At 41.6% G+C, this 9948-nt stretch overlaps 1 long non-coding RNA gene across 1 annotated transcript; it reads right to left on the bottom strand.

The window, feature by feature from the left end:
• Positions 1-1681: 1681 nt before the first annotated feature.
• Positions 1682-7199, bottom strand: LOC104849346. Its single transcript, XR_776734.3, has 3 exons — positions 6910-7199; positions 6436-6530; positions 1682-1787 (listed from the first exon to the last, which is right to left on the bottom strand). It is a non-coding gene; the product is annotated as an uncharacterized LOC104849346 (long non-coding RNA).
• Positions 7200-9948: the final 2749 nt, after the last annotated feature.

Genomic DNA, 9948 nt, shown 5'->3' with positions numbered 1-9948 from the left:
GGCCCAACCAGAAATAAGTGAAACTTGCCACGTGGTCTCAGGACTCAGTGGGGATGAGTTTGGGGTGTCGGATATCCACAAGGTTTTGGAGCAAGACCAAGTGCTCTTTGACAAGTATCTGCTTTCACTTTGTAGCACAAAGGAGCTGGGCTACTACTCTTGGATTCACTACCTCAACATATTTCCATTACCCAGAACCACCCAGCTTTCTAGAACAGAAGATCAGCCTACTGAAGACCAGTCCAGGGCTAACTAGGAGGTAGCACCTTACTATTACGGATTCCATTCATGTTATTAACCAGTTAACTGAATATGTGCTTTTTTTCCCCAAAGCCAGTTATGAGCCTGTAGAATTGTGCTGTCCAAAATGGTAATAACCACTAGGTACATGCTGCTATTAACAGAATTTAAAATATTTAGTTCCTTATATTAGCCACATTTGAAGTATGGAGTAGACATGGGTGGCTAGTTGTCATTATGACAGTGCTGCAGGAAGTTCTTTTGGACAGTGTTTATACAGAACCAAAATGGCAGGTCACATACAAAGGTTTTGCTTTCCATTCTCATGACTGCTAGTTTAGAAGCTTCCCCATTCAGAGGAAGAATTCAAATCTAGTTCTGATGGGATGGACGATGCCATTGCCAGCTGGCCCTTTGGGGCTCCTCATTCTAGTGCACAAATATTTTTAAAAGGCTGGGGTATTGCTATTGATTTGTAAAGACTAAATTTTGCTTTGACACATGAATCCCGATTCTCAGTGGCTTCGAATACCAAGTTTATTTTTCATTCATATATGTCAATCATGAATCCATAGCTAAGGTCTGCCCGTGTTCTCTTCCTTCTGTGACCCAGGATAATGGAATATCTGTCCCCAATGTGGAGAACCACCAAGCTCATGACAGAAGGCTAGGGGATGGCAGAACACATGATTAGCTTCAGGGAGACTTTTAGGGCCACCTTTTATTGACTAAAGCAAAACACATGGCCAGCCTGCTGGGGATGTGCAAAATCCCCAAGGGAATGTGCAACACAAAGTGTCTCTTAGTGTCAAGGAGTATTTTTAATAAAATATAACAGGTGGGATGATTGATGCAGACCATGAAGGGGAAATAGTGCTCCTGATACAAATAGTAGTATGTACACATCTAAATTTTCAGATATTTTATGTTATTCCTCTCCTATCTGCCCACAAATCTACTGTTGGTTATCATTTAGTAAATGTTACCAGATAACAAGATGGGACCATGACAGAACTAAAAAGCAGGCCTCACAGAGGTGTCTAGGACCTCAAACAGTAACAGACAACACAGTGTGTTGTCTCCCTTTGGGAACAAAATTGCACCACGTGAGGTGAAGGCATGTGCGGAGATGTAAGATGACTGGAGGTGCACACTGGGAAACCCGTGGGCGTATTAAAACTGACAGTTGCCACAGATTGTCGCCCAGCACTCACCCTCTTCCTAACTGGACCGATTTCCTCCGAGAAGTCTCTTTACAGCATTACTAAGTGCATTCTCGGTGCTTTGCTGAAACTAAGATTCTAAATCTTTTCTCTAATCATCTTGACCTCTACCCATTTCCAACCTATTTTTTCAATCTTCTATATGTCCCCAAGGTTCAAATGGACTTACTAGAAATCTCATTTGCTTATGTTAGCTGGACTCAGAATCAAAGAGCCTTGGAAAACAAGGCCCTAACTGATCCATCCATCCATGATGTGGCAGGCACCGTGCTGAGTGTCTCATGCACACTGCTTCATCCATTCTCACAGCCATCTACCATTCATCTGGGAAAGATAATATGTAAAAGTTAACTTTGGGTAAACAACAACCTCACCTAACTAGGGATTTTAAATGGTGAGCCCATCAGCTAGGTAACAGAGAGAGCTGGAAGAAGCAGTTTGCATGCTTCCTGTCTCCAACCTTGCCCCGTGTTGAGGAGGCAAGAAGAGGAAAGAAACAGCTCAACCCATGATCACAAATACAGCTGGTGATCTCTCCAACAAATGGTGCGGGGAAAATGGAGCACCGACGTGCAAAAGGATGCATTTGGATACTTATCTGACATAATATACAAATATCAACTCAAAAATAGATCAAAGACCTGCATTTCAGAACTAAAACTATATACCACCGGTGGAGAATATTCATGACTGTGGATTAGGAAATGTTAGTTATGAAAAGCATGGTATCAATGAGAAAACAAAACAAAAACAAACCCTGGACTTTACCAATACTAAAGACTATTGTGCACAAAAGGATACTATCAAGAGCAAACAAAGCAACCCGCACAATGGAAGAAAATATTTACAAATTGCATATCTGACAAGGTGTTAAAATTCAAAACACATAAAGGAACTTCTATAGACACACACACGCGCGCACACACACACACACACACGCACATAAACTTGATTCCACTTAAAAGGGCAAATTAACTTACACACAGTCATATCTTGGTATGTGACTGCTTTGAAACACAATGAAGTTGGTACCTGATGTAGTTTGATGCCACTGCTCATCAAACTACAACTTGCCGGTATCAACTGCCTGCTGACTCACTACCCTTTTCAGCTAAGACAATCTGTTTGGCACTCATTAGTTTTGGCACTCTTCACACCTCCCTGACCAATTAATGACCAATGGCGCCGAGGTCCCACTCAAGATATTTCTCCAGGGATAACGGAATAGCTGATAAATACATGAAAAGATATTCAACATTATCAATCATTGGGGAAATGCAAGTCAAAAAGTACAACAAACTACCAGTGCACATTCTTTAGCAAATGGCTATTAAACAGAAAGTAAATATTGGCAAGGGAGAAAGTGGAACCCCTGTATGTTGCTAGTGGAAATATAAAGTTGTCTACCTACTGTGGAAAAGAGTGTGGAAGTTCCTTTATAAGTTGAACATAAAATTACTGTGTGATCTAGGAATTCCACGCCAATGTTCACACATTATCCGCAACAGCTAAAAGGTAGAAGTCATGGAGAAATGGATAAACAAACCATTGTATGTATGCATTAGCGTTTTAGCTGTGACAAAACACATGAGAGTAACTTCAAAGGAGGAAAGATTTATTTTGGCTCATAGTTTCAGAGGCTTCAATCCATTGCTTTTAGGCCTGTGGTGAGACAAAGACATCAGGGCAGAAGGTAGCTGCTCATTGCGTGGCAGCCAGGAAGCAGAGGTGAGACAGGCAGAGAGAAAAGGTTTTGGGACAAGATATACCATCCAGAGGCACGTGCCCAGTGACCCGCCCCTCCACCTGGGCCTCCCTTCTAATAGTCCACTCAGTTCTGAACTCATGCATTGGTGAATCCATTGATTGTATCAGCACCCTCACAATCCAGTCAATTCCTAGTTCTAATGTGTGCTCTGATATGGATAAACCTTGAAAATATGAGGCTAAGTGAAATCAGGCAGACACAAAAGGCCAAAGAGAATGACGCCACTTTTAGGGAGCACTTAAAAGAATCTGGGATGGGGAAAAGCTGCTGATAGGTTCTGATGGCTGTAAAATGCCACCGCTTTGTATGAAAATGGCAAATTTTGTTATGCATATTTTACCACAATGATAAATGCCAAAAAATAAAGCTGTTTTTTTTTTTATTGAGAATTCACATGGATAATGTTGGTCAAACACTTTTAGAACAAAGTGGGGTTTGTCCCCAGCTCTGATTTTTTTCTTTTCTCAACATTTATTGTAAATTATGGTGGTGGGTACATTTAGTATATTTTAATTATAATATTCTTCAGCTTGTACAATAACCAATACCACTTAAGGACTTTTGTCTTTCTTTGCTTCACAATAAAATGATTTGAAAAACTGTCATCGTTTGGAGGCTTGTAGCAGTCTAATGTAAAATACAGGGTATGCAGCAGCATAAAGCTCAGTTTGGTGGTCTTGAGGCACCCTAGAAACAGGAGTTACCATCTAAGGATGGCAGTGGGAGTCACAGTGACTGGCTAGGAGGCACTGCCCAAACCTCAAAGACAAACTTCAAACTGCAGGTATGGGTGGCAGGGAGAGGCCCTGACAGGCACAGCTCGGGTGACAGCAGGGGATTATTTATCTGATGTTGGTGAGTTACAGTCCCCAGAAACATCAGGTAGGACAGATGGAGCAGCAGGCAGTAAGATAAAGTACCTGAGTGTGAGCAGAGTCTGCACCTGGGGTTTCACTGTTTGGTTACCGCTCACACTGAGAATTTCTGCTCTGAGAGTACATTCATCAATGTCCTGGTCACCAAGGTGTAGGTTACTGCTTTCAAACAGAAGGGAAGGACCTTGGGGGAAGGGAAGTTTTCTGATAAAATTACAAGGCTTGTGATGTTTTAACCAGAACATTTCATTCAGAACTAATGGGTGTGTTTGAAAACTGGAAGCAGCTCAAAAAAGCACATCTAGATGGGTGTGGCGGCACAAGCCTCTAATCCCGGCTACTCTGGAGGCTGAGGCAGGACTGCCAGCTGCAGGTTAGCCTGGGCAATTTAGCAAGTTCCTGTTGCAAAATAAAAAGGACTGGGTGGGGATGGCAGTGCCCCTGTGTTTGACGCTCACTACTGAAGGGAAACAAATCAACCTTGAGAAATGTGGAAACTGACAGACCAATGCTGAAAGCTGATTCCACCCTATGAATGTCAGTGCTGTGTTGTTTTCACTTGGAGGGTGGGTACAGATGTCGGAGGCAGCAGGCCAGAGAGCAACAGCAAACGGGAAACCTGTCGTGTTTCACGTGGGGGCAGGCTCTGCTCTCAAACTCGCAGTGCACAGTTCAAATTAGACCCTGACTTTGGGCACAGCCTGCCCAGCTGCCAGGCAGGCCAGCAGACCATTGTTTGCCTTGGTGGTGACCTGCAGTTCTGCGAGAGCCATGGCCAAGTCTCTTCCAAGGGCCCCAGAACTCCCCACTCCAGTGGAGACTAGCAGGTCCATGTCCTGACCAAGAGGCTGATCAACATTCCTTAAGCACTATTGTGCTGGGAACACCATCTCAGTGGGAGATGGGGTAGAGGGAGGATGACCACTGCACGCCCTCAGATTTGAGGTAATCAGTGTCTCTTCATAATAACTCAGTGAAATCTCCTTTCAAGAAGCAAGGGACATAAAAACCTGAGTGGTATGGTGGCAAGGGAAGCTGAGGCAGGAGAACCACAACTTCAAGGCTAGCCCAGGAAACGTGAAAAGAACTTGTCTCCCCCCACCAAAAAAAAAAACACGCTGGGAGTTTAGCTCAGTGGTACAGGGCTTGCCTAGCATGTGCCAGGCCTTGGATTTAATTCCCAGTGCAACAAAAAATGAAAACACAAAACCTGGATTTTTCTGAGGGATGAATACTTTCCCAAGCCTCTCTCAGCCCACTTAAGAGACAGGAGTGTAGAAAGTTCTTGGTAAGGCTAACATCTGCACTGGCCTTTTTGACCTTCCTTCTCTGCCTATTTTTCTTTGCTCATCTGTTTCCTTGGCAGAGCAAATCTTTCTACTCAGCTCTGCCTTTGCAACTCTAACCTCACTAGCAGAGCTGAGTAGCCAACTTCCTCCCCAAAGAAGCGGTATTATGGTCTTTCTCACAATTACGAGCATAAATGATGTGCATTTATAATACGAGAGCAGTTCTCTGCTTCCAGCATTGTTTGAAATGGCAAAGTTCAAGTAAGACTGCATCTCTGGGGACACACACAGTGCCAATTTCATTTTCTGCAGATGCACACATGAGCACAGTGTCTCCTTGGCAGTGATTAGGCTTTTACAGGTCCCACTGAACTTGCTTTGGCTAAAGGAGCAGAGGGCAGGGGAGACAGCAAGAACAAGTGAGACACTAAGGCTTGACAAGGCATGCTCTGGACACAGACCAGTGTGGCTATAGAATGAGGGAGTTGAGTCCTACAAGGTCCCAAGAACCAACTTAGGACAATTAAGGGATTTGAACAGGAGTGACAGGATCCCAGGGGGAGCAAGGGAGGATGAAAAGGATTCATCAAGGAGGGGCAACTTCCACGATGAATCTTCTAACCTGTTACAGCTTAGATCTAGAATGTCCCTCAAAAGCCTCATGTGTCCAGAGGTAGGGCCTTTGGAAGGTGACTGGATTGTGGGGTGCAATGTGCAGTTAGGAGGTGGGGCCTGGTCGGACAGCACTGTCACTGTGGGTGTGACCCAGAGGCCCCATCTCCCTTCCTTTTCTGACTCCCGGCTGCCATGGGAGTCACTGTCTCACACCAGGCCCTTTCTGCCTTGGTGTCTGTCAACTATGGGCTGAAACCTCTAGCAGCCATGAGCCTTTCTGATAAACCTCTCTGCTTACATTGTCGATGTTGGGTATTTTGTCCCGGGGACGACTGTTACAGCTTTCCAGCTCTTTCCGTCTTGCAGACTGAGAACCACGGCTTCAGAGAAGCTGTAATTACTGATGAGACATCTGTAATATTTACCTTAAGCTTCAGTTAAGGGATTTCGTAGTCAAGCCTACAAGCGAAGGCTGACAACGGAAGCTGCATCATCTCTCCCTTCCCCTGGCTCAGGAGCTCTGAAGGGGCCAGTGAAACCACAATGGAGAGGGGAGAAAAAAGAGAGATATGATCAATGTACCAACTGGTGCACAATAGTAATTGCTAGAAAACATACTAGGTGAGTTATGTAGCCTTAATGTCACTAAAAAAGAATTTTCTTAACTTTAAAAAACACCTTTTCACTTTAAATGATTTCTTTCAAAATAAAGACTAAGAAATTCACAGAGCCTAAAATTAGAAAGCACATTTTTAACATGAAATATTCAAATTTTTGTATCTGAAGAAATGATTTCTGAGCAAAATTACTTGACTTTCAGCCCATGAAGTTAAAGTATCAAATAATCCCATCGAGCGGTCCAATCATACAGTCTTCACAAACCGCTCCTCCATTCTTACCAATCTCAAATCCCGGAGACTTGTTCTCCAGGAAGTTTCCTTTTCAGAACCCGGGTCCTCCTGGGAACTGTGGTCCTGTCAGATGCCAAATCCGTGTGGTCCTCAAGCAGGCAAAGCCCTCTGAAGGTCAAGGTGAAGAGGCAGTGACACTCCTATCGCTGTGAAGGTGATTGGGGATGAAAACACGTATACAGGATGGGCAGTACACTCACGACCACAGCGCCATCCAAGTCTACTTGGTGTTTTTTAAAAATTGGAACAGGATGGTAGACTTATACTATGTAGGGATATAGAATTAGATGATTTCTGACTTTCTATAAAGTACTTTTTTAAGAGTAGAAAATATTTGTTGAAAGGCAGCTTTTGTCTGAGAGACAGTAGGGACCCCCAGTGGGAGGACTTCTCTATAAAGTATTTACAGAATCCCTCAAGTACAGTGTAGTCTGGGAGCCTAGACAGTGGCACCTCAGTTCACAAACTTAATTTGTTCCACAATTCTGGAAAAGGTGGCCATTTCCATGGCTGTGGTTGCGTCTGTCACCCAATGCAGAGCTCACAAACAAAGACAAAATTTTTCCAAACAAAATATTCATGAACTGAGGTACTACTGTATATTTAAAACAAAGCCAACGGTGAAAAATAAATCCCCAAACAGAGCAAGCATTCTGATTTTGGACATTTAGAAGTAAACACTAAGGAACTACCTCCCTTTCTGTGATCTAGACACAAAAAGTTTCAATGCCTTTATTAAATGCCAAGACTGCTTTTATTTTATTAAGGATCAGTGCAGCAGGATGCCTTTAAAATACATAAAAAAAGGGGAGTTAGAAAACTGAATTTTCATCAATTACATGAATATTTGCTTTCTATACCTAATGACAAATTTAAAAAGGCACTTCTTTTGTGACTGTACTGCTGTGTATTTAATCACTAGGAAAATTTATTTCTAGAAAGTTTTCTAGAAACTTTTTGTTAAGCAACTTTTCAATATTTTAAATAGTTAAAAGTTCAATGGCTAAATTGAGAACTGTGTTTCTATTGTGATAAACAGTGAATCTTGGCAAAAAAAAAATTCTACATTACAGACAAACATATACACATTCAAGATTACTACTGATGGCTGGGAGTGCAGCTGAGTGGCACAGCATCTGCCTAGCATGTTCAAGGCCCCAGGGTTTGGTGCCCCAGTACCGGCCTAATACTGTTACTATGCTGAGAATTAGAGAACAATCTCTGCACAGTTTCAGTATTCTAATGTAACACATAACTTCTTTGACCCACAACAGTCACAAACTTTTTAGCAAACGCTTTACTTTAAAAATACACCATTTCAGCCTATTGTTACCATGTTAAGCACAAATACAATATGAACATTATGAATAAAAAAGAGCTTTAGAAAGGCAGCATGGCTACAGCCTAAGTCAGTTTGCTTCCTGGAACCAAACTTAGAGCCCTTAGTCTCTTTAATCATGGGTGCACTTAACGCACAATTAGCTTCCCTGATGACAGAATGAGCTGGATCCATCCACCTCAATAGTTCAGTGACATGCTAAAATGACTATGCAATGCAAAAGAAATTATTAAAAGTATCCTTCCAACTTGGCCGGAGATGTAGCTCAGTGGTGCTGTGCCTGCTTGGCAAACGCAAGGTCCCAAGTTCGATCCCCAGTACCAGAAAAAAACAAAACAAAACAAAATGCCAAAAGTATTCTTCCATCTCATCTTTACTCACTATAATCTTGCTATCCACATTTAAATTTAATACCATTTCCTTCTTCGTCACGTTTCTCATACTGATATTTAAGCAGGATGTTGATCTAATAGTAAGCATTTGTACAACTTAAGCACTGCATATTATCAAATTTCGTATTTGCAAATCAGTTCAAACGGGTATAGCTCTTTAGACTGTCATCCAGTTCTGGGGACATACTCAGAGGTAAGTAGTACTATGTAGCAAACACTGATAATCTGACTAGTCCAGAACATCTCATTTCAGAAACAACAACAAGAAACAAACAACAACAACAACAACAACAACAACAAAACAATTGAAAAAACGGAATGAGCTTAAATTAGTTTTAACAAGTTTTTTAGGTTAAAAAAAGTCAAATCAGTTGAAAATATTGCTGGTCCTTTGGAAAATTTTTTTTTGTGTAGCTGTAAAAAGAAGTGCTTTGGCTTAGGAACCCCAAAGCCTGTACCTGAACTATAGCAGAGAATGACACACACGTATTATGTTCAGCTAACCCACTGTGCCAGTAACAATACAATTATTAACGTGAAACATGACATTATAAAGAGCCTTTAGGATACTTAAAATGTCATGCAAACAACAGGCAACCAGCAAAGCAGTAAAATGGTGGGTTTCATGGCAAATAAAGTTCCACAAAGGGCATGTAATCCAAGTTTTCTAGGGTGCTTCACCAAAGAGCACATCTTTCAGCTAGAATCAAATCTGATTTAATGGGATATTCAATCTAAGCTAGTAACAGCAAAGAGTGCTTCAACATTAGTTTTTCTGCAATGAATGAAGAGGAAAAAAATACACAATTAAAAGACAAAGGTTGAACATTCTAAAGAATTAAGACTAGGTTCAATTTAAACCCATAATTCACTTTTGCACTTGGGTGAAAACAAGAAGATATAAGCAATTATCAGAATTGGTAGAACTGTATCTCCTTATTGGCACCAGGCCATGGACACTGGGGTGAGAAGGTCCTTTCCCAGGCTATTCTCAACTCCTGGTCTCAACTCTTCAAGAGACTAAGAAATATAACATTAACTAGAAGGTGGCATGGGAATGTTCTTGCTTTAAAGAAACAATTTTTGGCCATATTTCTGTAATGTTTTCATGATAGCCACCAATATAAACTTTTTGGCTTTAAGTTATCATCCTAAGCTTAGAAAGAGACAAATTTAGTTCAGTTTTTTTTTTTTTGGACTATCAGAGTTGTCTTTTTAGCAAATATACCAGTTCAGCAAAAATTCTCTTGATGTCTCCCAATAATAACTAATCCAAAATTTCCAAGTTTCTCAGAA

The sequence above is a fragment of the Fukomys damarensis genome, unplaced genomic scaffold, assembly GCF_012274545.1.
Source record: "Fukomys damarensis isolate Sample0158 unplaced genomic scaffold, DMR_v1.0_HiC HiC_scaffold_21, whole genome shotgun sequence".
Lineage (NCBI taxonomy): Eukaryota > Metazoa > Chordata > Mammalia > Rodentia > Bathyergidae > Fukomys > Fukomys damarensis.
Note: the sequence above shows the minus strand (reverse complement) of the source record. Positions and strands in the feature narration are given on the sequence as shown.